General features: G+C 44.3%; 1 long non-coding RNA gene across 1 annotated transcript; it reads left to right on the plus strand.

Moving 5' to 3' along the window:
- The first annotated feature begins 6,901 nt into the window (after nucleotides 1-6,901).
- LOC115463004 lies at nucleotides 6,902-26,123 on the plus strand. Its single transcript, XR_003940983.1, has 4 exons — nucleotides 6,902-7,017; nucleotides 8,495-8,499; nucleotides 24,432-24,436; nucleotides 26,111-26,123. It is a non-coding gene; the product is annotated as an uncharacterized LOC115463004 (long non-coding RNA).
- The last annotated feature ends 756 nt before the right edge of the window (nucleotides 26,124-26,879 follow it).

The following is a 26,879-nucleotide window of genomic DNA, read 5'->3' on the forward strand; positions in this document are numbered from 1 at the left end:
GGCATTATAGTATGTTTGGTCTTATTCACCATCCCTTTCCTAATAATTCCTAGCATCCTGTTTGCTTTATTGGCTGCCGCCACACACTGAGCAGAAGATTTCAACATATTATCTACAATGACGCCTAGATCTTTTTCTTGAGTGCTGACCTCCAAGGTAGACCCTTCCTCAGGTGCATCTGCTGTTGGGGCATATATTTGCAAGACTGTAATGTCACAGGGTTTCCCTCTGATTTGGATGGCCATTATTTGGTCACTCAGTGTCTGATAACTTTCAATGGCTTTGGCAAATTTCTTCTTCATGATAAAGCCCATTTCCGTGTATTAAAAAGGAGGAGGAAAACCAATGACAGCCAGCATGGTTAAAAAGTGAGGGTGAAGGATGCTATTAGAGCTAAAAGAAAATCCTTCAGAAAATGGAAGAAGGAACAGACTGAAAATAATAAGAAACAGCATAAGGAATGTCAAGTCAATTGCAAAACACTGATAAGGAAGGCAAAGAGGGACTTTGAAAAAAGATTGCGTTGAAAGCAAAAACACATAGTAACATTTTTTTTAGGTATATTAAAAGCAAGAAGCCGACAAAAGAATCTTTTGGACCAGTAGATGACCGAGGGGTAAAAAAGGGCAATCAGGGACGACAAAGCCATAGCAGAGAGATTAAAGAAATTCTTTGCTTCAGTCTTCACTGAGGAAGACTTGGGAGAGATACCAGTGCCAGAAATGGTATTGAAGTTGACGAGTTGGAGAAACTGAATGAAAACTCTATAAACCTGGAGGATGTAATGGGGCAATTTGACAATTGAAGAGTGGGACATCTCCTGGACCGGATGGTACTCATTCCAGAGTGCTGATAGGATTGAAAAATGAACTTGCGGAACTATTGTTAGTAATATGTAATTTATCTTTAAAATTTAGTGTGGTACCGGAAGATTGGAGGGTGGCCAATGTAACACCCATATTTAAAAAAGTCCAGAGGGGCTCTGGGAAACTATAGACCGGTGAGCCTGATGTCGGTGCCAGGCAAAATGGTAGAGACTATTACAAAGAATAAATTACAGAGCATATTCAAAGGCATGGATTAATGAGACAAAGTCAACATGGATTTAGTGAAGGGAAATCTTGCTTCACCAATCTATTACATTTCTTTGAAGGGGTGAACAAACGTGGATAAAGGCGAGCCAGTTGATATTGTGTATCTGGATTTTCAAACGCATTTGACAAAGTACTTCAAGAAAGACTCCAGAAGAAATTGGAGAGTCATGGGATAGGAGGTACTGTCCTATTGTGGATTTAAAAACTGGTTAAAGGATAGAAAACAGAGAGTAGGGTTAAATGGTTAGTATTCTCAATGGAGAAGGGTAGTTAGTGGTGTTCCCCAGGTGTCTGTGTTGGGACCACTGCTTTTTAACATATTTATAAATGACCTAGAGATGGGAGTAACTAGTGAAGTAATTAATTTGCTGACGACACAAATTTATTCAAATTTGTTAAATCACAAAAGGATTGTGAAAATTACAAGAGGACCTTACAAGACTGGGAGACTACACGTGTCTAAATGGCAGATGATGTTTAATGTGAGCAAGTGCAAAGTGATGCATGTGAGAAAGAGGAACTCGAACTATAGCTACGTAATGCAAGGTTCCACATTAGGAGTCACCAACCAAGAAAGGGATCTCGGCATTGTTGTTGATGATATGTTGAAATCCTCTGCTCAGTGTGCTGCGGCGGCTAAGAAAGAAAATAGAATGTAGGTATTATTAGGAAAGGAATGGAAAACAAAAGTGAGGATATTATAGTGCCTTGTATCGGTCCATGGTGTGACTGCACCTCGAATATGTGTTCGATTCTTGTGGAGTGGAACGGATAGACGTGAATATTTGTTTACTCTTTCCAAAAATACTAGGTCTAGGGGGCATGTGATGAAGCTACAAAGTAGTAAATTTTATACGAATCGGAGAAACGTTTTCTTCACTCAACATGTAATTAAACTCTGGAATTCATTGCCAGAGAATGTGGTAAAGGTGGTTAGCTTAGCGGGGTTAAAAAAAAAAGGTCTGGACCACTTCCTAAAGGAAAAGTCCATAGACCATTATTAAATGGACTGAGGAAAATCCACTACTTATTTCTGGGATAAGCAGCATAAAATATACTGAACTTTTTGGGATCTTGCCAGGTATTTGTGACCTGGATTGGCCATTGTTGGAAACAGGATGCTGGACTTGATGGACCTTTGGTCTTTCCCAGTATGGCAATACTTATGTACTTATGATGGTGTCATTGCCAGAGTAGTACACCACATGCTCACTTGAATTGAAAAAAAACATTGCCAATCCAGTGTATTTCACTGATGCCCCGTATGGTCAATGCTCAGTTGATTCATTTCCCTTTTCACAAGTCCAGTTTTCCTGTGTTCAGGCCATTCACATTCCCATATTCTGACTTTGTATGGTTTGTGCAGCACAGAGTGGTTGTTTTGCTATGGGCCCACATCAGCAGATGGGCCTTCTGATGTATTTAGCCTATCCGTATCATCAGTACCACCAGATATTTCAACCTCCTCTTTGCTCTTCCCCAGTTGATGTTTGGGTACTTCTGGCCTAGGGGTCCCACTTCCAGTACATAATTGGAAACATCGGAGAAACTGTTGATCCATAGAATATTTGGCAGAATATTGGGGTAGGTTGTACAGGTTGCGATTTTTGGTTGATTTTACAGTTCCCTATTCCTTTCTTTCAGAACATCTCAGAAGAGGAGAGGGATTCTTCCCCCTCCCACTTAGAGCCCCCCCCTACTCCCTGTCCCTCTGTGACACTCCAGCAGACATTCCTCCAGAGGGCCATCATCGCACCACTACTTAGTGTAACTTCTGTGTGAGTATCGCATTGTACTAAGCATAGATTAGCATATGTGGTGTTTTGGGAGGGGCAGGTCACAAGTCCCTAATTTGTGTTCTGATTCTTGTCAGGTACAGAGGAAGAGGCCAATGCCGCAGGGCCTCCACCCTATCACCCCCCCCCCCCACCCACTGGGTCCGCTTCACCCCCCCCCAAACTGCACTGTCATCCCCCTTCTCCTCCCCATCCCCATGTTTACCTTCCCGCCCTCATCCATCCATCATCCAACTGACCCAGCATCTAGCACCTCCCACCTGCTAGCTCCATTCATACCGTGTGTGTCCCTCCAACTGCCCCAGTCCCACATTGTTCCTCCATGCTTACCAGGGCCCCCACCTCTCCCTCCCCTCCAAGCACCTCAATCTCACTTTGTCCCCCTCTCACCCCACAGCCTACTACTCCCCGATATCCGATATCCCTGTGGCCTCACCCTCTGACACAAACACTACGGTGCCTGAGGTGGAGGTGGAAAAGCAAGTAGTGCTAGTGTTGGAGGTTGTTCCCCAGAGTGCTGCTGCAATGGCTGCCACATCTATCTGTGAGATACACCTCAGAGCATAGGCGCTGACTCCGTGGGTGCTGTGGGTGCTCGAGCACCTCCAATATTTGACCCGCTGGAAGTCCCGGAACGGGAAGTTCCCAGCCCCCCTTGCGGAAACAGGAAATGAGGGTGGGACCAGAGGCAGAGCTGAGAGAGAAGGGAAGGCAGGCAGGCTGAAGCACCGAGGCCTGCTCACCTTTCATTGCTGCCGCCGAACCCCGAGGTAAGAACTTTAAATTCTGGGCGGCACGCAGGAAGGCGAGGAGCAGGCAAAGGACTGGGCGAAGAGGGCGGGCAGCGCAGGGCGGGTTAGCACTCGGAGGAGAGGGAGGGAGGGAGGGGAGCCTGGACCTCGGAGGAGAGAGGGGGGGCCTGGAACTCGGAGGAGAGGGAGGGAGGGGAGCCTGGAACTTGGAGGAGAGGGAGGGAGGGGGGCCTGGATCACGGAGGGGAGAGGGGGCCTGGAACTCGGAGGAGAGGTGGGAGGGGGCCTCCCTGGAACTTGGAGGAGAGGGGGGCCTCCCTGGAACTCGGAGGGAGGGGGGCCTCCCTGGAACTCGGAGGGAGGGGGGGCTGGAACTTGGAGAGGAGGGAAGGGGAGAGGAGGGAGGGAGGAATGCACCACCTGTAAAAAAAAAAAATTTTCAGCACCCCAATCATTTTGAAAAGTTGGCTCCTATGCCTCGGAGTGGAGGCTAAGGCCACCAGCCACAGGTGCAGCTGAGGGGCAGATGGGCAATACCCTGTGCAGCATCAAGGAGTATTGTCAACAGGTGTCACAGAAGCTGCAAATGATTGGTGATGAGATTCTTACAAGGTTGGAGTGCATTGCCCCCATTATGACACCTCCTGTTTATTTTATAGTTCAATAAAAATATGTAAAACAAAAATGCAGAATATAAATTTTTTATACCCTATTATATATATATATATATATATATATATATATACTTTAATAATTTACATTAAAAATCTAACAGGGTAGACAACAACACAAACAAAACAACACAACAGAAAAGGGCACTGTAATAAAAGACCCCACTCGGCACTTATCCATGTTGAAGGTGTCAGGCAGGCCTGTGGATACAGCAAAAGAAAAAGGCAAAATCAGTAAAGAAACACATTGGAGAAAGATAAGTTGGCATTCCATGTAATAGCATACACACAGTAAGTAACCATGGACAGCAGAGGGGTGGTGCACATCAGAGAAAGAAGGAGTTACAACTTATACTATATGCTGGGAGTGCGCTGAGCCAGTACAGATTATGGGCCTTTGAAGGGATACAGGAAAGAATTAGAGGCAGTCTCAGCGAGCAAAGCGATGGGAAGGGGAAATGCGAGACTATATGTACCATGCAACACCAGAGTATGGGGCAATACACCAGGCACAAGGGTAGGGGGAAAAGCGGTAAACAGGCCTGGCATCTTGGAAACCTGTGTGGATGGAACTAGACAGATAATTAGAGGCACACATGTCCAGCAGAGGGGTGTTGCACATTGGAGAAAATGGGAGCCACAACTTAACCATGGCTGCTGCTGAAAGACCAGTGGTGTTTAGTATTTTTACCACCTCTCGAAACTATCATCATCTATATAAATAATTCTCACCTCAACGTTCAGTGAAGCACTGAATCTACTGTTCCTAGGGTAGGCTGTCAGGACCACTCACCCTCCTAGGCTGTCACCACCACTCACCTCCATTCATAGACCCGCCCTCAGCCACGCCCCTTCCGGACATAATTCACAACCCCAAGTTCTAATGAAGCCACATCGCAAATCTCCAACTTCTGTCATGGTAGAGATCGCAGTTGCACCATGACTGTCTGCTCCACCCTCGCGTAAAACGTCATGACGTTGAGGGCGGAGCCACGGAGGACCAATCAAACAGCACAACAATGCTAGCCAACCGGACGACACGAACCGATATGTAACACGCAACGAACAACCAATCTTTGGCACATCTTCTCTCACTGTCTCGCTCTCCCTGCACTTGCTAAGTCCTCTGGTATTGCAGGCAGCCGGCTGTCACGCTGCAGGTGGAGGGGTGAGTATGAGATGCGACAAAGGTGCTGCTGGGTCCGGTGTGCTGACCTCACTGCGCCCCCATCACTGGACCGTTTCTGTGGTTTTCCCGCGGCTGCCCAATTTACCCAATGCAGCACCTGCTTCTGACTTCTCAAGCCCTTCAGCTCTCACTACATACATTTGGGAGGAGGGGGGAACCCCTAACAAAGTCCGCTTTTATGAATGCCCATCTATACCCCCAACTAATGTCACGTATAAAGGTCATCCGGTAGAGCCATAAAAGACAGAAAGGCACTTTGGAGAATGAGTGCTTCTCTAATTTCATTTCTGCTCTATGCACAGAGGTTGAGGAACATGATGGAAAAGGGAGAATTCATATGCAAGGGAGTGCCCACACACACACACACACACACACTGTGTATCGCACACACACAACATGTGTCTTGCGGGTCATGAGACCTAGGAAGGGGGGGGGAAGGGGGCCCCTAAGACCACACAGGGGGGGGGAGGAGGGGGGAAGGGAGGTCCCTAAGAACACAGAGGGGGGGGGGAAGGGGTGTCATCAGACCACAGGGGAGGGGGTCCTGAGACCTGAGGAAGGGGGAGAGGGGAGGACACTCACTCTCTCACAGACACACTCGCACACACTCATTCTCACATACACACACTCTCTCACAGACACATTCGCACCCACTCCCACTCTGTCACACACACACACTTGCACATTCACTCTCTCACACACAGTCACTCTCAGAGACACTCTCTCAAACATACACACTCCGCGGAAAACCTTGCTAGCGCCCGTTTCATTTGTGCCAGAAACGGGCCTTTTTTACTAGTATATAATATAACGGCTTTAGAGAGATAAAATACAAGGCCACACATATGAGAAAGTGAAGTTAGAGATTTTATTACTCACCAAGAGAAAGTTACAATTACAAATTTTAACCTCTCATGGGAGGGGGTCACAGAGCCACAACACAACCATGCTGCTTGCATCTGAGACTCCAAAGAATATATAAGCAATCAAATACTTTTATTATTCTCCGAGTATATGTACAATTAATTGCTTATGAGAGTACAGTACCACAGCTACATATAGGTGTTCTTCTGGGTCTGAGTCTCTAAAGAAGTAGGAAGGGCATACATCTTATAGGTCTTTTTCAGGCTACAGGTAACACAACAACAATCATGCCCCATTGGACACAAGCCAACACCGTGGCCAACACTGATTGGCTATAGTAATGAGTTGATTAGTTCTTCTTGGAAATGCTAATAATATAATGGATTAGCTCTTCTTAGAAAGCTAGGTCATTTTCCTGAAGAGTTATCTTGTTCTGTCAGCTGCAGAACAGCTGTGACCACCATGTTGCTGTTTTTCCACCTACGTCCGTTCCTCATTCTGCTGCATGAAAGTGTCACAACAGATCATGAGTTCTGCAGTCACACTGGAGTTCAGGTTAGAGTCATGGGCCTGTAAGGTTTTCTCTCATTTTAGATCCTGAACCAAAGTCAAGCCTTGAATCAAAGCTCTTAGCTATGACGATAATATACAGTAATTAGACACCAGGCCAATGATAATGAAGGTGAAGATGCAAGTGATGAATTAGCACTACTAATGCAGGTGATAATGACAATAAGTATTCTTTGCGATAGAGAAGTCAAGTGTTTTTGTAGAGTCCTGCGAGTAAAACCTGCAGACCCAGTCAGAAGGCCATCAGTAATATTGCAACCTGGCCTGATCTGAAGGAACTTTTTATCAGACTGAACAATCCCCTGTCTGCTAGTGCAATTGTGAAAACCTGCTCAGCTGTGCTGGATTAATGACTCACAAGCACACTCGCATGAGTAATAGTCATTTTCAAAAATGTTGTTTTTCTAAAATCAAGTGGATTGAATTGTAGGGCAATAAAGTTCTTAGCGTAAAGATGTTACAATAGTTGCATGCATTGTAGTTGCAGTATTTTTACTTTTTACTCAAAGTATTATATCAGGCAATAACATTTTTACTTTCACTTAAGTAATTTTGTAATGTATTATTCACTGTACTTTTAAGTGTTAAAATATACATTTATTTTTACTTTTACTTAAATACTATCTGACCTAGTACTTTGAACAACACTGGCAGTTGGGAAACAGCAGGGAAGAAGGACTCAAGAGGGGAAAGAACCACGACTCACCTTTGAAGGCGTGAAGTGTTCGTTGGGACATTTCCCACAGGATGTCCGCCATCCTCCACAATCTCAGTGAACCTGTCCTTCATCTCATCACACAGGCCCTTGTGTGTTTCTCTGACATCTGCCCTAGCTTGTCCAAAGAATGGTGGGCAAGGCACATCTCCTGGCACATCCTTTGAGCCAATTTATGATTTCCAGTGTTCCACTCCAACTCCCTTTCAAAGACATCATTGAAAGACAGGCGAGCGTTTGTTTCTGCAAACACCTGGGGCAATGAATAAACCAAAGGTAGAAGAGAAGAACAGTTCCAAAGGACACAGGCAAACTGGAAGTAAGAGCTTCTCAAAGTTTATTTGTCATACTCAACCCTATTGTTTGCCCAGAGTACATCCCTGATTACTATATTGTGGATTATCATTGTTCTCTGGCAAATAAACTTTTGAGAAGCTCTTACTGTTCTTCTCTTCCACCTTTGGTTTGTTCTTTGACTCTCTTTTGTGGAAGTTGTGCTGACCCTCCTTTTTGCTTGGACTAGATCACATGGGGGGTGTTCTTATTGTCACTTGGCTGTGGTTCCTCCATGGCACAAGAGCTACCTGCTGGTGACTCTAACGTGAGTGTCACTGGCTCACTCTCAACTCCGAGGGAACAGTTGGGGAAACCTCTTCCTCTTCTTTGGCAGCAGGTGCAGTGGGAGGCTCCTGTTGTGGACATGAACCTTACAAGCCAACACAAAAAATCCCTAATAGAGTCGGGGAGGTAAATACTGAACTTAATCCAAAAATAACCTATCCTAGGAGTCAATGTGATAAGCTCAAATTAGTATGCATGCATAAAAATATATATGAAAGTGAGGAAGGGTTTTTCAGTGAAGGGTAATTGAGCAATTGATAATATCATTGAGCAATTGATATGAAGTGCCCCCAATGTTGTTCAGGACCATACATAAATGCTCATGTTCACATCACATAACCTTCCATATTAATGTGCCTAAATATGTGCAAAAGGTAATAAATCATATATGAAATCAGAGTTCAAGAATTGTCCCACATGTAAAACAGGTCATGGAGAGAAGCTTAAAGCTCAAAAATGAGTTAAAAATAAAAGGGCTGAAAAATTATGTTTATTTAAAACTGAACATACTGCCTTTACACAATAATCTTGAGAAGGCTCAATCTTTGAGTCGCTGCTCTACAGAAGCTCCATTTTGATTTTTCTTTGTCAGGACCAGTACTCTTTCACAAATAACACCCACAACATCACCATTAGCATCCTCTATCCATTAACCAAAATGGCACACCTGTTGGTGCAGTCTTCTAAAAAGAAACTGAAATGTGATGATGTCAAAGACACAACTTTATTGCTACCCAACTGCATTCAAAGAACAGAGCAGTCAATATCATCATTAAGACCATCAGGTTTAACAGATCTTAACACAAAATATCCAATGCTTTTCTCTGAATAATACAACTACTTTTCTGTTTCCCTTATACATCACTGAAACCAGTTCAATAATGAACCAGGGAAGTTCAGAAAATTGGTGACTAATAACGTGGTCAAGGGTCTGGCATGGATTGGGCACAAACTCAGATATACAGGGTTTTCAAGAAAAAGAGAAAATATTTAATTTTTTTCACTCAACATATGCACCCCTGCTACTTCACAGGTTTTAGTCCTGCACCATTACAGTCTCTGGTTCCTCAGATATCACTGTCAGCACCTCTCTCTCTAGGACTGGCCTCTCACCTAGCCCAACACAGTGTTCATTAACCACTTCCTGGGATTGCATCAGGCCCTGACTCAACAGGAGCCAAAAGGAACTTAGATACTTGATGGCATAAATGGGAGATGGACTTGGGTATTTCCTTATTAGATTGGGATATATTGAAAAATCTTAAAAGTATTCCAAACCCTCACGCCTTGCACAAGACTGAGAGAATGCTATTTTACAGTGTTACATCGGGCTTACTTTGCTGAATTACAATTATATCATATGGGAGGGATAAAGACCTCAATATGTCCTAAGTGCGGGTGACACGCTAACTCTTTTTATCATTCATTTTGGAGTTGCCCCAAGATACAAGGTTTTTGGGTGACAATCAAAAATATATTATCTCATTCCTGGGGGGAGGGGTGACTTGTACAGTTGAAGGTTTTATTAGATAGAATGGGGTCATATCGAGGCAGGCACAAGGGCAACAGTTTGTTATTCCATAAGATGAGTTTGGTGGCATGCAAATGTGTCTTACAATATTGATTATCTCCGGAGTCCCTGAATTTTTGGCACTTGAGAAACCAACTACACTTGTTGATGACATGAGAGGCTAGAGATGCGAAAGGATCTGCTAAGAGAAGGAAGCAATTCTTATTGGTTTAGGAACCATACCTCCAATCCCTGCACCCAAGAAAACGAGGTTTGATCCTTAATAACATGTAAAACATGATTTTTTTTCTCGATCTTACCATATTGTGAAGTCCTGCTAACATTGTTGGGATGAGGGAGGGAATTCACTGGTGCGTTTCGTTACTTGATTTGGGCTCAGAGGGTCATAAGAGCACAAGCACTCTTATGATGTCTGTGGGACCTTAAGGGGATGAGGGGGGGGGGGGTTGAAGGGTTTTAGAGGGGGAGGGGTTTTAGGGGTGGACTAAAGCAATGATTGTCAGTTCAAATAAAAGATTTGTTATATTGGTGTATTTCATTTGTTCATTCTTCAATAAAAATTTGTTAAACTTAACGACTTCCTGGGTTCCCCTCTGGACATGCTTCAAAACAAGTTCTTTCTGCATAGAATTCAAGGTTCTCCCCTACCTTGATAGTTTTCCCACATACACTCTGGAGGGTTAATCGTGAGCCACACTGCTTCCCTAATCCTCTCCTACAGTACAGCAGCTTAGCTTAAAGTGGAGTCCTCTTCTCTCCTGGAGCTCCCTCCTGGAAACCTCCGCATTGGGTCTCTCTAAACTGTGCAGCCTCAGGGCTTTTAGCTTTCTCCTGGCCCGAGCCCTCACACTCTGACTCAGGCTCAGCCCAGCGCCCACCTGCCGAAAGGTGGCTGAACTGAATCAGCCTCTGCCTCAGCAAACTAGTGCATCTGCTGAAAGAGGGCTGAACTGCACCAGTGAGTATTTCGTGCACCTACATCGCTCATTCCCTCACAGTGACCCTTGTCTAAACAATGAGCCATCATAGGGGCTGTCTCTTGATGGGTTCTCATCGGCTGCGCTGTTCAATAACACATGGCTTTATGGCTCTAGTGGTGCACCCCACATATAATTGATTGCAAGAACACACAAAGACATATACAACAAACTTAAGAGTTACAAGCAGTGTGAGCAGACAGATGATAAACATGTCCAGTGCTAGGATGGATCTACTCCATGAGGTTCACTGAGGTACTGCATGCATATAGTTGCCACAGTAGGTATGCAACCCTCCCTGCTTAAGGGTACGCTTGGTGTCTAGATGTGATTTTTACCAGATATTTAGACAAATTTTTGCCTCTAGTTAAAGCTACACAATGGACTGGGGAAAATCCACTCTTATTTCTGGGATAAGTAGCATAAATGTATTGTACTTTTTTTGGGTTCTTGCCAGGTATTTGTAGCCTAGATTGGCCATTATTGGAAACAGGATGATGGGCTTGATGGACCTTTGGTCTGTCCCAGTATGGCAATACTTATGTACTTATGTACCCTCCTTAAACACTTCATGAAGTTGCAACACGTGCCCAGTTTTTGTAGGTACTCTGAGCAATAGCCTTAGCAGTCACAGAATACGACAAGACACAGATCTGTTTCTCCATATTAGAGAATGAGGATTCTCTTGTCTCAATCATTCTGGATTTGCATATAACGCTCTCAAGTATGCTTTGTCAAACCACCCTATAATGCTATCTGTAGTCCAGAAATGTTGGCCCAAAATATCTGCTCACTTCTTAAAATTCATCCTCACAGGTACAAAGTCTACAAATGTGTAGAAATTGACCGATGGGAATGGAGGCTCCTAAACATCTTGGATGACAACTGTCAAATTTCAAATAGTTGTTCTTCTCAATGTCTTTTCTGAACAACATAGTGTAAAGCTGCCCAGATTGTTTATAGACTAAAATGTCCAAAAAGGTTACATGAGAATAGCCAAAAGTCATGGTGAAATGGAGATGTCTATTCAAAGGGTTCAACAATCTCACAAACTCCTGTAAACGAACTTCAGAATTGGTCCATATAAAAAGATGTAATCAATAAATCTCACCCAGTATAGAATAGATGTACTTTTATATCTACTTATATATCATGATGGCACATTACTGTACTGTATATGTACTTTTGTGGTGTATGCTACCCAGTGTCCTCGTAACAAATTATAAATAGAAAAAAAATCACAACAAAAACAAGACTGATAGCATGCAAGCAGTTCTGAAATAAAGAAAAAAATGGAGGCATCTTTAGTAACAAATTGTGATGAGAAAGATCATGATTTTTCAGTATTGCAATGTGTCCTAACAAGGAACCTTGCATTACGTAGCTATAATTCATGTTCCTCTTTCCCACATGCATCACTTAGCACTAGATCATATTAAACGTAATCTGCCATTTAGACGCCCAGTCTCCCAGTCTCGTAAGGTCCTCATGAGAGGCATAATCGAAAGGAACATCCAAGTTTTGTTGAGGACGTCCTCCCAAAATGTCTCGATGGAGGGGCAGGAAACCTGTATTAGCGAAACAAGATGGACGTCCGTTTTTTCGTTTCGATAATATGGTCAGGTACGCCCAAATCTTGAAATTTTGGTCGTACTTGGAGATGGTCGTCCCTAAACTTGGTCGTTTCTGATTTTTGGCAATAATGGAAAACAAGGACGCCCATCTCAGAAATGACCAAATGCAAGCCCTTTGGTCATGGGAGGAGCCAGCATTTTGTAGTGCACTGGTCCCCCTCACATGCCAGGACACCAACCGGGCATCCTAGGGTGCACTGCAGTGGACTTCATAAAATGCTCACAGGAAAATAGCTCCCTTACCTTGTGTGCTGAGCCCCCAACCCCCCTAAAACCCACTACCCACAATTGTACACCACTACCATAGCCCTTATGGGTAAAGGGGTGGCACCTAGATGTGGGTACAGTGGGTTTCTGGTGGGTTTTGGAGGGCTCACTGTTTCCTCCACAAAGGTAACAGTCTTCATCTGGTCATTTCGGCTACCTTTTGTGCCTTGGTCATAAGAAAAACAGGACCAGGTAAGTCATCCAAGTGCTCATCAGGGACGCCCTTTTTTTCCATTATGGGTCGAGGACGTCCATGTGTTAGGCATGCCCAAGTCCCGCCTTTGCTACGCATCCAATATGCCCCCTTGAACTTTGGCTGTCCCTGTGACTGAAGCAATCCAAAATCCACTTCGATATACCGATTTGGATGACCCTGTGAGAAGAACGCCCATCTTCCGATTTGAGTCGAAAGATGGGCGTCCTTCTCTTTCGAAAATGAGCCTGCTTATAATTTTTCACAATCTTCTTGCAATTTAGTGACTTTGAATAACTTTGTGTCGTCAGCAACTAATTACCTCACTAGTTACTCCCATCTCTAGATCATTTATAAATATGTTAAAAAGCAGTGTTCCCAGCACACTCTGACCATGTGTACACCCTCTTGTAATACATGCTAAAGGCACTTATGCATTACCCTATAGAATAGCACATATGTGCCAATTTTCTTAGCCACCAAGTTATAGAATTGCCCTTAACATGTCTATAGATTGAAAATTTCTTCTTTAGAGTTCCAATTTTTTAATTCTGTGCTCTTTTGACTGCTGATTGGTTGTGCTTGCAGACTGAGGTATACAAGTTTTGCCAAACATGTGACGTCAATTGACATAAAATGGAAAATTAAGCAAGAGGTTCCACTCTGAAACTGCATGGGTAGAATGTGAAATGAAGGTCTTCATTGGGCATTCTTCAAGAGTTTAAGCAGATAAGTTCTTCAATAGATATAAGTTTTCAATGAACTTTGTTAAGAATATACATACCTTTTGGACATAAAAGGGTGTAATGGAAGTGAATTTTAAAGATTGTTTTTCAACTCTGTCTTTGACCGAAAGTAACTTTTCTTGTAAATATAAAAAACAAGTTGGAATGCAGAAGAACACACAGCTCTAACTAATTTGGTATGCAAAGGGGAGGATGGTTCTTATTTCCCAGGCCCAGCTTGGCCACCTGGACTTGGGAAAACACGTGACCACGTTCCCACAGACGTAAGCAGAGAAGCATTCTTTAATTTTCCATAGAAGCTTTCTGTAACTTTCCTTAGCTCTGGACATGGGCTCAGAGCCTAATAAAAGGGAGGGCTTGTCACAGCAGAGTCGGGGTTCATCTGTGAGTAACGTACGGACTGCGCAGAGGGTTTGTTCTTGGTCCCAAGCTCCTAGCTCTTGCTGTGAACTGGGCCCCCCTCAGCTGTTGATAAGAGCCTGGATGATGGAGACCGGTATTGTATGTATGTATATATATATATATATATATATATATATATATATATATATATATATATATATATATATATATATATCTGTTTCATAGCTTTCTTTTAGTTAGATGTAGAGACCAGTGATGTAATGATTGTTTAGCTAATTATTGTGTGTATAGAGCTAATGATTGTATATGTGCTAACCATTGTATATATCTTAATCATTGTACGATTTAGCTTCCCTAATAAAGGTTTCATTTACTTATTATGAATCTAAAAGAATCCACGGTACTTATTGGGTAGTCTGTGTCAGTGAGACAGGCTGTAAATCCATAGCAGTATAAAGGGAGATTTTTTTTTTTACCTACAGGTATATGTTTCCACTGAAAACAAAATCAACTTGGAGTTTTGTATTTGAGATACTTTTTCTTTCTATTTGTAAACTGGAAATTGACTGCTCAGATTACTCTCTGATATAACTGGCAAAATATTAATCTTTAATGCTCAAGGACCAACAATTCCACATGTGGCAAAAGCCACTCTCTGTTCCACCAGTGTTTAAACACATGGATATGAAGTGCAAAGTCCAAATCTCCAGGATTTAATAAAGTTCAATTTTCATATTCTTCAGTCATCATGGGCAAGTCACTTAACCCTCCACTTTCCCAGGTACAAAAAGCACCTTAGATTGTGTGCCTACTAGGAACAGAGAAATTACCTGCATATAATATGTACAGTGCTGAGTGTATGTAGTAGCGCTATAGAAAGGATTAATAGTAGTAGTAATCATGGAAGCAGGAATGTGGAAAGCCAAAAAATGCACAGATTGTTCTAATACCCCCCCCCCCCCGGTCAAAGATTCTAGATTGGTAGATCATATCAGAAGGAGAGCATTTCAATGAGCTATGTTCTCTGCAAGAATAGCTACTCTCCAAGTCTATACAGTGCAATACAGGCGCACTAGGGGGGCAATTTTAGAACTAGGCATCCCCTTGTATGCACCCCAATGCTGTACGGAGAGTCCCTATTCTATAATGGCAACTGGGCACCTGGATTCTGTTATAAAATATTAGCATAAACCCGCACTGGCGCATCTTTCAAGTTCAATGTTATTTGGTATAGCACTATACATACAGAAGCTCATCAAAATGGTTTACAAGTTAAAAATTACATCAAGGTAGGGGTGATAGAATGGGGAGGAGACAAAGACAATCTTTCAGACAGGACATATGAGGACAGAACATATCACCCCACATCCAACAAATATTCCCTGCAACATGCCCCACTCCAAAACACTACTAACCCAACTGCCCCACCACCCTGTAAATTTCCCCATCAAATACTAACCCCTGTGACTGCCCCATTTTTCCACAAACTCCCTTTCTCTCAAGAACTACCCTACTCAAAACTGACAACACTCCATACTGTCAACCCCCAAATCTAGCTCCCTGCAACTGTCTCACAAATTGTCCCACCCCCCAAAGCTAATGCTCCAGAACTAGCCATACATACCATGGGGCAGGGCCAGATTAAGCTATTGGCAAACTCTGAACATTCATGTGCCTACATGTTGAGGGGGGATTACAACTCAGGAGGTTAGGATTCCTAAGTCTGGCTTTTTTCAGCATTCGGCAGAGGGTTTTGACATTAATGCAAAATCCCACTGTTCTCAAGTTCCCCCTGTACCCCTTTCCCCAGTGGGAGTGAGCTGCCCTGCCTGTTTCCATTGTAACTAGCAGCAAAACTGTAGATAAGATCCAGCCAATGAGAAGACAGTGGGGGCAGAGGACCTGAAGGTAGCTGTAATCACAGGAAGGGAGGTGATGATCTGGCAAAAATTTTGGTGCTGTAGAAATGAAGTTTCTGCATTTGACGAGGGGGCAAGAAAGAAATACAGCTGTTGAAACTGCTTCTCCCATAGAAGCAGTATACATACACTGATTCACTATAACATAATGATTAAGAAATTACACCTTTCAAACTCTTTCTCTCTCTCTCTCTCTCACACACACACACACACACGAATGACATGCATGCCCTGCATGCTTTCCGGCACTTATATGCCTTGTTTTTGTCATGGAATTCTCTCCAGTCCCTCAGCGTGCGTGTGTGTGTATACATGTGTATTTTCTGAGCACTGCATGCGTGTGTGTGTGTATACACATGTGTATTTCTGAGCACTGCATGTATTTTGTTTGTGGAAAGCAAGTTTGAGTGAGGATAGTAGTAGGGGGAGGGGAAATTGAGGGGTTGTTTTAGGGAGTAGGACCAGTTTGCAGGGTGTTAGGGCAGTGGGGCGGGGTAGTTTACAATCTGGTGGGGCATGTATATTTTTTGGGTAGGAGCAGTTTGTGGGGGTAGTTTTGGTTGTTGGGCAGTTTGTGGAGGTGGGTCGGCATGAAAGGATGGGTGCAGGTAGTTAGTGGGGTGGTAGGGCAGTTGCAGGTAGATTTTGGGAATGGGACAGTTAGTGGGGTGGTGGGGCAGTTGTAGATAGGAAGTTTGGAGATGGGGCAGTTTGAGGGGTAGTGGAGTAGTAAGCAGATAGCATCCTGTAAACTGCCCAACTAAAAAAAAACAAAAAATAAAACCCTGTCAGTTAGGAAGGTAGTTTTTAAAGATGGAACAGTATGCAGGGTAGTGTGGTAGTTGCAGGTGATAGACTGGGGGTGGGGCACTTGAAGGGGTAGTTCTTGGCTTGTGGGACGGTTTTGCGGGGTAGAAATGTCTATGCTATAGAGGTTGGAACTCTCTTCCCCCCAAAATTCATTGGGCTATTGTTTTTTCTTTTTTTTTTTTTTGGGGGGGGGGGGGTTGGTAGGGGGCTTATTGGTGTGGAACTCCTGTTCTGATTTATCTCATATTTGAATTAGATGCATCTTTATTATTTTTTTCCCAAATACCAAAATGTTGTCCTATTCCGTTAAATTTTCAATGCTACAGAAGATGAACTCCTACCACAGAAATGTATTAGGCCATTTTTTTGGTTGGGGGGGGGGGGGGTTGAGACATATTTCTTCAGAATCCCCAGTCCAATTTAGCTCATTTTCAAACTAAATGTGCCCCTTTCTCAATGTGTCTCTCATACCAAATTTCATCCCATTCTATTAAGCTTTCAGAGAGGACTTTTGAGTTTAGTGTGACTGGATTCCACCTTAGTTTGTACATCAAAACACACAGTGCGCTGATCATTGTCACTCACGTCCGGTTCTTCCATTTGAGTCCAGGTCTGTGGACTACAATTGTGAGAATGGAAATGCCATCTTCTCTCTCAATGATGATTCACAGTGCTTCCACTTTTCCTTTCTGTAGTTCAAATGCCTGACCACCTATTGTTTTAATTTTTCACTTATGATCCATTTCCCTGCCACAGAAAGATCTAGTCCATCATTACTGTATAAGGCTGCTGTTCTTCCATCTATTGCTCCAGCCACCTATTCTGTATATCTAAAACTTCCTATATTAAAAAAAGCAGTTTAGGTCTGCTGGTTGTTTTGTTTCTATCCATTTCTGGGTGTTGAAAGTTAGGCAATTACAGCCCCACCAGGGTGCCCTTGATTTCTGTTAACAAATGCTTACTGTTGCTTCCTGCAGTCCACACCACAATCTCTCCTACTGGTTCCCCAGCCAGGTACTAGCTGTTCCGACACTGCTTAGCTTCTAAGAGGTTGTTCAGATCAGGGGTGAAGATAGTTCCAGTGGTGCTGTGTGTATTTATGGTTGCATTATTTTATGAAAGTCTTCTTCACACATAAAACAGGGGTTACCCATGGAAAACAACCTTTACAAAAGTACTCTTAATATGGCTGTGAATCCCTATCTTCATTTCCAATTGATAGAATCTACAGTAAATTGCATAATGTTACAAGTTTGGATTCCCTTTCCTGTCACTGAAGCCTTGGTTCTGTGGGGGCCTTCTTTGCCTCTTCACTGGAGTGTTTACCCCTCCCCCATCCTGTATCCCTAGCTAAGTGCAGGGTTCTTGGAAAGATTTTGGGTTCAGGCCACCTTCCCACAGAGCTTTAAGCTATCTTAACATTAACAATTCCTGTCTCTACATATGCCTTAAAATAGCAGTTTACAATTCACAAGTGAGCACACTTACATTACAGATCTCTTCATCTTAGTTCTTTATCACTCTGATGCCCTTGAGTACCCGAAGATTGGAGGTGGCCAATGTAACGCTATTTTTAAAAAGGGTTCCTTGGGTGATCCGGGAAATTACAGATCGGTAAGCCCAACTTCAGTGCTGGGCAAAACAGTGGAAACTATTATAAAGAATAAAATTATAGAACACGTAGACAAACATGGTTGAATCGGACAGAGTCAGCATTGGTTCAGCCAAGGGAAGTGCCTCACCAATCTGCTTCATTTCTTTGAAGGTGTGAATAAATATTTATATTTATTTACAACATTTATATCCCACATATTCCCAACATAGCAGGCTCTATGTGGCTAACAATTTATAAGGAATGAACATCAAACAAATGCAAGGGTGGAACAAAGAAGAAGGCACATCTGGGTGGGGGGGGGGGGGGGGGACAACAGGGGAAGCCAAGGAGGGACGGCAGGAAGTTAAGGAAGCTGAGTAGGTTTTTCTCACATAGATGAGTCTTGAGGAGTTTCTTAAACAGGGCGTGGTCGGAGGTTTCCCTTAATGCAGATGGCAGAGCATTCCAGTATCGTGGACTCAGAAAGCAAAAAGAGGAGACGAAGAGCAATTTGTACCGTACATTCTTGCAGCTAGGATAGTGGAGATGTAGGTAAGTACGAGACGGCTTCTTGGAGTTTCTTGGAGGGTGGATAATTGCGAGCCTGTTCATGTAGTGTATCTAGATTTTCAGAAAGCTTTTGACAAAGTTCCTCATGAGAGACTTCTGAGAAAATTAAAGTCATGGGATAGGAGGCAATATCCTTCTATGGATTAGAAAATGGTTATTGGACAGATGACAGAGGATAGGGTTAAATGGCCATTTTGCTGAAAGGAGGAGGGTGAATAGTGGAGTGCCGCAGGGATCTGTACTAGGACTGGCGCTACTTAACATATTTATAAATGATCTGGAAATCGGAAAGAAGAGTGAGGCAATTAATTTTGCAGATGACACAAAACTATTCACAAGTTCTCAAAACACATGCAGACTATGATCTTAGGAAACTGGAAGACTGGGTATCCAAATGGCACATTTAATTTAATGTGGACAAATGCAAAGTGATACACATAGGGAAGAATAACCCAAATCATAGTTACCTGACGCTAGGGTCCACCTTACGAGTCAGCACTTAAGAAAAAGATCTAGGTGTCATTGTAGACAATACACTGAAATCTTCTGCCCAGTGTGTGGTGATGGCCAAAAAAGCAAACAGGACGCTAGTAATTATTAGCAAAAGGATGCAAAATAAACCAAGAATAATATAATGCCTCTGTATCTCTCCATGGTGTGACCTTACCTTGAGTATTGCATTCAATTCTAGTTGCCTTCAGTGCTGTAGCGGTGGCGGCTGGCACCCGGGGCGGGTTGCCGCCGCGCACCCCCCCCCGGGTGCAGCATGGCGCCCCCCTCCGGCGCGTACCCTCCCCCCCAGAGCGCATTTTTGAGAAAATTTACGGAAAGAACCAAAACACATAAAGCCCACACTCACTGTTCAATAATGCATCATTACAGCCACTCTGAATTCTCATCCCCCCTAATCTCACCTTCTCATCCCCCGTAATCTCACCACACTCATACCTTCACTCACAGAAAATGTATACCAAATGCTTCCTGTCATTATAATTGCCCCTTTTAGTTTCCCGTTGTTCCTTCCAATGTATTGCCCCTTTTAGTTTCCCGTTGTTTCCTTTTCAATGTTTCAATGATCTTTTCCATTGTTATATTCCTTAATGATACTTGACTGTGTCTCGCATAACTCCTCACAATGTAATCCATAACTGAGTTGTACCAAACTGTATTCCATCTTTCATAACGTATTGTAAGCCACTCTGAACCCGCAAAAAGGTGGGAAAATGTGGGATACAAATGCAATAAATAATAAATAAATTGTAACTTACTTTGGCAGCGAGGGGCGGGCGGGAGGACCGATCCGCCCCCAAGCCCACGTCGCTGGGAGCTGCGTCGACTCCATTGGTTCCTTGCTCTCTCTGCCCCGGAACAGGAAGTAACCTGTTCCGGGGCAGAGGGAGCAAGGAACCAACGGAGATGACACCCCCCCAGCGGCGTGCACCCGGAGCGGACCGCCCCACCGCCCTCCCTTCCTACACCACTGGTTGCCTTATCTCAGAAAAGATACAGAGGAATTAGAAGAGCTTAAAAAAAAAGAGCAACCAAAATAATAAAGGGGATGGAACTCCTCCCATGTAAGGAAAGGCTAAAGAGGTTAGGGCTCTTTAGCTTGGAAAAAACAGCTGAGGGGAGATATGGTTGAGGTCTATAATATCCTGTGTGGTGTAGTACAGGTAAAGTGAATTGATTTTCACTCTTTCAAAAAGTACAAAAGACCAGGGGACACTCAATAAAATTACATGGAACTGGAGGAAATATTTTTTTCACTCAAAAAATAGTTAAGCTCCAGATCATGTTGCCAGAGGATGTGGTAACAGTGATTAGCTTATCTGGGTTTAAGAAGGTTGGGACAAGTCCCTGGAGGAAAAGTCCATAATCTGTTATTGAGATGGTCATAGGGAAAGCCACTACTTACTCTGAGATTGGTAGCATGGAATGTTGCTACTAGTTGGGTTTCTGCCAGGTACTTGGCACCTGCATTCCACTGTTGGAAGCAGGATAGTGGGCTAGATGGACCATTGGTCTGACCCAGTATGCCTATTCTTATGTTCTTATGAGTAGCACTAGAGCAATTAGAGTTAGTACACCAAACCTTCGACTCCAAGTCCTCTATTTTAATATTGTCTGACTCCCACTTCTACTATGTATAGTAAATAACATACTCATACAGATACAGCAGATACGGTTTTATGCCAAAAGACACTTCCCATTTGAATGGGATAATTGTATGCACTAACATACTGAAGCAGACACAGTGGCAAAGCAATAACTACACAGCAACATCTCAGGATATAACTTATATTTACCAGTACTTTAGGTCCAGGACAAAAAAGTATAAAATGATAAATTTACTATGTATTATAAGTGTTATAAGTTTTTATTTGTAGCGTGGAGTGGGTACATTTTTAAACAACTGACGCCACCAAAATGGATTCCGACCGACGCCACAACCTTGGTAGCAATCCCATCCTCATCAAGTCCTCCTGGTGTCTGGCGTATTTTCTATATCGCATACGGCATACAAATAGAGAATTAGAACATGGCGTACAGGGGGAGGACAGCTCTGCTCTCCATCACACCTCTGAGGAGTTAGCACGGAGTAGAAGCAAAAGGAATATATTAGAAAGCAAAAGGACGAAATCTAGGCAGTGCCTGGTCTTATCCCGGTTTACTACCTTGTGAAATATATACTCTCTATGGATGAGAAACATAATATGGATTGTAATTCAGTAAGAAATTCATTCCTTTCAATAAATAACACTATGGCTCTGTTTACTAAGCCGCACTGTAGGCGCACAACCTTTAGCACACGCTGCTAGAGACAACATAGAAATATAATGGGTGTCCTCTATCATTAGCGTGCACTAATTTTTAGCGTGCACTAAAAAGTTAGCGTGCCTACAGCACGGCTTAGTAAACAGGGCCCTATGCTTTCAACTTTATGTGCTGCCATTAATTTAAGCTCCTTGAGTAGATTTGTAAATATTTTTTTTATTTCCAATGAATTTATAAATCTACAAATATCAAATCCAGGCTTTTTTTTTGTGCCGGTATGCCACCGGTATGGCGTACCAGCACCTTTTCCCCCTCAGCGAGTCCTGCACCCTTCCTCTCACTCCCCTACTTACTGTTTTTGTAGGACTCAGCAGCGCAAATAGTGCCAGGCAGCGATTGAGAAAGGCTGGCAGCGTCGGAGCTTCCCTCTGCGAGTTCCGCCCACGTTGTTTCAACTTCCTGTTTCCACATAGGCGGGACTCGCAGAGGGAAGCTCCGATGCTGCCAGCCTCTCCTTTCTATCACTTCGCTGGCAGGCAGTGGAGAAGGAGGATGGGCTGGGGGAAGAAGAATCGCTAGACATGGGAAAGGGAGAGAAGTGCTGGACATCGATGGGATGGGAGGGGAGGGCAGGGATGAGAGAATTGCTGGACATGGATGGGAGGGGAGGGCAGGGGAGAGAGAATTGCTGGACATGGGGGGGGAGAGCAGGGAGAGAGAGGAGACATACTAGACGGATGGGAGGGGAGGTCAGGGAAGAGAGATTCACTAGACATGGATGGAAGGGGAGGGTAGGGGAGAGAGGAGAATCACTGGACATGGATGGAAGGGCAGGGAAGAGAGAATTGCTGGACATGGATGGGAGGGCAGGGGTGAGAGGAGAATCGTTGGACATGGATGAGAGGGGTGCAAAGGGGAGAGAGGAGAATCACTGGACATGGATGGCAGGGGAGGACAGGGGACAGAATGGAATCGCTGGACATGGGAGAGGAAGGCAGGGGAGAGGAGACATGCTGGACATGGATGGAGGGAAGAGAGGAAGGAAATGCACATGGATGGGAGGGCAGGGAAGAGTACTACTACTACTTATCTTTCTAAAGCGCTACAAGACGTATGCAGCGCTGTACACTTGAACATGAACAGATAGTCCCTGCTCGACAGAGCTTATAATCTAATTAGGACAAACAGGACAAACAAGAGATAAGGGACTATTAAAGTGAGGATGATAAAATAAGGGTACTGAACAACTGAGTAAGGGTTAGGAGTTAAAAGCAGCATCAAAAGGTGGGCTTTTAGCTTAGATTTGAAGATGGCCAGAGATGGAGCTTGACGTACCGGCTCAGGAAGTCTATTCCAGGCATATGGTGCAGCAAGATAAAAGGAACGGAGTCTGGCGTTAGCAGTGGAGGAGAAGGGTGCAGATAAGAGAGATTTACCCAGTGAACGGAGTTCCCGGGGAGGAAGTAGGGAGACTGATGAGAGTGGAGAGGTACTGAGGAGCTGCAGAGTGAATGCACTTATAGGTCAATAAGAGGAGTTTGAACTGTATGCGGAAACGGTATAGGAAGCCAGTGAAATGACTGAGGAGAGGGCTAATATGAGCATAACGACACTGGCAGAATATTAGTCGGTGCAGCAGAATTTTGAACAGATTGAAGAGGAGAGAGATGGCTCAAGTGGGAGACCTGTGAGAAGCAAGTTGCAATAGTCTAAGCAAGAGGTGATAAGAGTGTGGATGAGGGTTCTGTAGTGTGTCAGAAAGGAAAGGGCGAATTTTGGTGATATTATAGAGAAAGAAACGATAGGTTTTAGCAGTCTGCTGAATATGTGCAGAGATGGAGAGGGAGGAGTCAAAGATGACCCCAAGGTTACGAGCTGATGAGACAGGAAGGATGAGAATGTTATCCACAGAAATAGAGAATGGGGGGGAGGAGGATAGAGGTTGGTTTAGGGGGAAAGATAAGAAGCTCAGTCTTGGTATGTTTAGTTTCAGATGGCGCTGAGACATCCTGGCAGTAATGTCAGACAGGCAGGCTGATACTTTGGCCTGGATTTCGGCTGAGATTTCTGGTGTGGAGAGGTAGATCGGGAGTCATCAGCATAAAGATGATACTGAAAACCATGGGATGAGACTCAGAGTACCAAGGGAAGAAGTATAGCTGGAGGAAAAGAAGAGGCTCCCAAGACAGATTCCTGAGGTACACCAACTGACAGTGGGATAGAAGTAGAGGAGGATCCACTAGGTATACACTAAAGGCTACGCTGGGAGAGATAAGAAGAAAACCCAGGAAAGAACAGAGCCCTGAAATCCAAGTAAGACAGCGTATCAAGGAGTAGGCTGTGATCAACAGTGTCAAAGCAGCAGATAGATCGAGAAGGATGAGGATAGAATAGAGACCTTTGGATCTGGCCCAGGAACCGTATCATTGGAGACTTTAGCAAGCGCTGTTTCAGTTGAATGAATGGGGCGAAAGCCAGATTGAAGTGGATCAAGAATAGCTTGAGATGAAAGAAAGTCAGGCAATGGTGGTGAACAGCATGTTCAAGTATCTTGGATAGGAAAGTGAGGAGGGAGATGGGGTGATAGTTGGAAGGACAGGTAGGGTCCAATGAAGGTTTTGTAAGGAGTGGTGTGAACTACGGCATGTTTGAAGGCATCAGGAACAGTCGCAGTGGACAGTGAAAGATTGAGGATATGACAAATAAAAGGGATGACAGTAGGAGAGATAGAGGGCATAATTGAACGAAAACGCCTATCTCCATGGGCGTTTATCTCCGAGAACGGGTCAGTGAAGGGGCGGACCCGAACCGTATTTTCGAAAAAAATAGACGCCCATGTTTTATTCAACAATGTGTGAGCTGGGCGTTTTGTTTTTCAGCGATAATAGAAAATGAAAGCGCCCAGCTCAAAAACGAATAAATCCAAGACATTTATTCGTGGGAGGGGCCAGGATTCGTAGTGCACTGGTCCCCCTCACATGCCAGGACATCAACCGGGCACCCTAGGGGGCACTTTTACAAAAACAAAAAAAGGTCAAAGAGCTCCCAGGTGCATAGCACCCTTCCCTTGTGTGTTGAGCCCCCCAAATCCCCCCCAAACCCACTGTCACAAGTCTACACCATTACTATAGCCCTAAGGGGTGAAGGGGGGCACCTACATGTGGGTACAGTGGGTTGGGGGGGTGGACGACTAATAAGCATTAAGCAGTACAATTGTAACAGGTAGGGGGGGATGGGCCTGGGTCCACCTGCCTGAAGTCCACTGCACCCCATAACAACTCCTCAGTGACGTGCATACTGCTGCCAGGGAGCTGGGTATGACATTTGAGGGTGAAAATAAAAATGTGTGAAACATCATTTTTTTGTGGTGGGAGGGGGGTTAGGTACCACTGGGGGAGTCAGGGGAGGTTATCCCCGATTCCCTCCAGTGGTCATCTGGTCATTTAGGGCACTTTTGGGGGCCTTATTCGGTGACAAAACAGGGTCCAGGAAAAGTGTCCTAAATTCTAGCTAAAAACGCATACTTTCTTCCCATTATCGCTGAAATGCGCCCATCTTTGTTCGGCAGATAACCACGCCCCAGTTCCGCCTTCGCCACACCCTCTGACACGCCCCCATAAACTTGTCCGCATCCGCGACAGAGTGCAGTTGAAAACGCCCAAAATCGGCTTTCGATTATACCGCTTATTCGTTTTTGTGAGATAACGTCCATCTCCCGATTTAGGTCGTGAACTTGGGCGTTTTTCTCGTTCGATATAAGCTGGATAGTGTTAAGTAGATGGGTGGAATAGGATCAGAGGAACAAGTAGTTAGCTTCGAGGAGGAAATAAGATGTGTAGTTCCTCTTCAGTTGATTCAGAAAGGAAGAAAGGAGGCAGGAGTTTCGAGGATTGAGAGAATGGACTAAGGGAAGGAGAGGGGAGGTGACCTGGTTGAGAATTCAAGTTTAATCTTGTGAACTTTATCATGAAAGAAGTCAGCCAGAATCTGGGGGGAAAGTGAAGGGGGGGTTGGAGGTGAAGGCACTTTGAGGAGAGAGTTCAGTGTGGCAAAGAGATGTTGAGGGTTTGAGCCAAGAGAATTTGTCAACTGGATGTAATAGTCCTGTTTGGCAAGTAAAAGAGCAGGCTGGAAGGAGGTCAGCAGAATTTGAAATGTATGAAGTCAGCATGGGCACAGGATTTCAGCCAAAGGTTGTTCGGCCAGCAGAGCAGGCACAGGAACGTAGGTAGTGGATTCTAGAGGTCAGCCAAGGCTGGGGATTGGTACGTTTTACAGAACGGGGAATGGGAGGAGCGAGAGTATCCAGAGTAGAGAGAGAGAATAGTATTCTAGGAAGAGACAGCCTCATTGACAGACTTGGATAACATAGTGGTAGAGAAGAGATTTGAAACACTGGAGGACAGAGTAAGTAGAGGGTCAATAGCATGAAGATTCCTAAAGGTATGGTTTAAGAGAGGAGAAATGCTGGAAATGGATGGAGAGGAGAGCAGGAGATAGAGAATTGCTGGACATGGATGGATGGATGGAGGGGTTGGCGGGGGAGAGAGGAGAAATGCTGGACTTGGATGGAGGAGAGGGAAGAGAGAATTATTGCTTTATATGGATACAGGAGAGGGGAGAGAGAATTATTGCCTTTACTAGGAAAATGCCCGTTTCTGAGCGCAATGAAACGGGCGCTAGCAAGGGGCCCCCTCCCTCCGTCTCTCGAGCTACTTGCCTTGTTGGGGCGTGGCGTTCACCTCGCGTTTTGGCCCTCCGAGTGTTTATAGCTCCGCCCTCGACGTCATGACTTTTTGACGCGAGGGCGGTGCAGACCCTCCCTCCGAGCTATTTGCGTTGTTCGGGGTTCGCGTTCGCCTCGTGTTTCGGCCCTCTGAGTGTTATAGCTCCGCCCTCGCGTCATGACGTTTTGATGCTGAGGGCGGTGCAGGACACTCCAGGAACACCGGATATCTCGGGCGCCTCAACTTCCGTGGAGGCTTCAGAACGTTGGGGTTGCCTTTTATATAGAGAGATATGGATACAGGGGAGGGAAGAGAGGAGAAATGCTGGACATGGATGGAGGGGAGGAAAGAAAAAGAAGAAGAAGGTGCAGATGGATGGAGATGATGGAAAGGAAGAGAGGAGAAAACTGCCCACGGATGGAGAAAATAGGCAAAAGCTGGATCCAAGTTATACTTCCTCCAGTCAATTCCACGGAGGAGGACCCAGCTTTTACTTATGGG

Source organism: Microcaecilia unicolor, chromosome 2, assembly GCF_901765095.1.
Source record: "Microcaecilia unicolor chromosome 2, aMicUni1.1, whole genome shotgun sequence".
NCBI classification, from domain to species: Eukaryota; Metazoa; Chordata; class Amphibia; order Gymnophiona; family Siphonopidae; genus Microcaecilia; species Microcaecilia unicolor.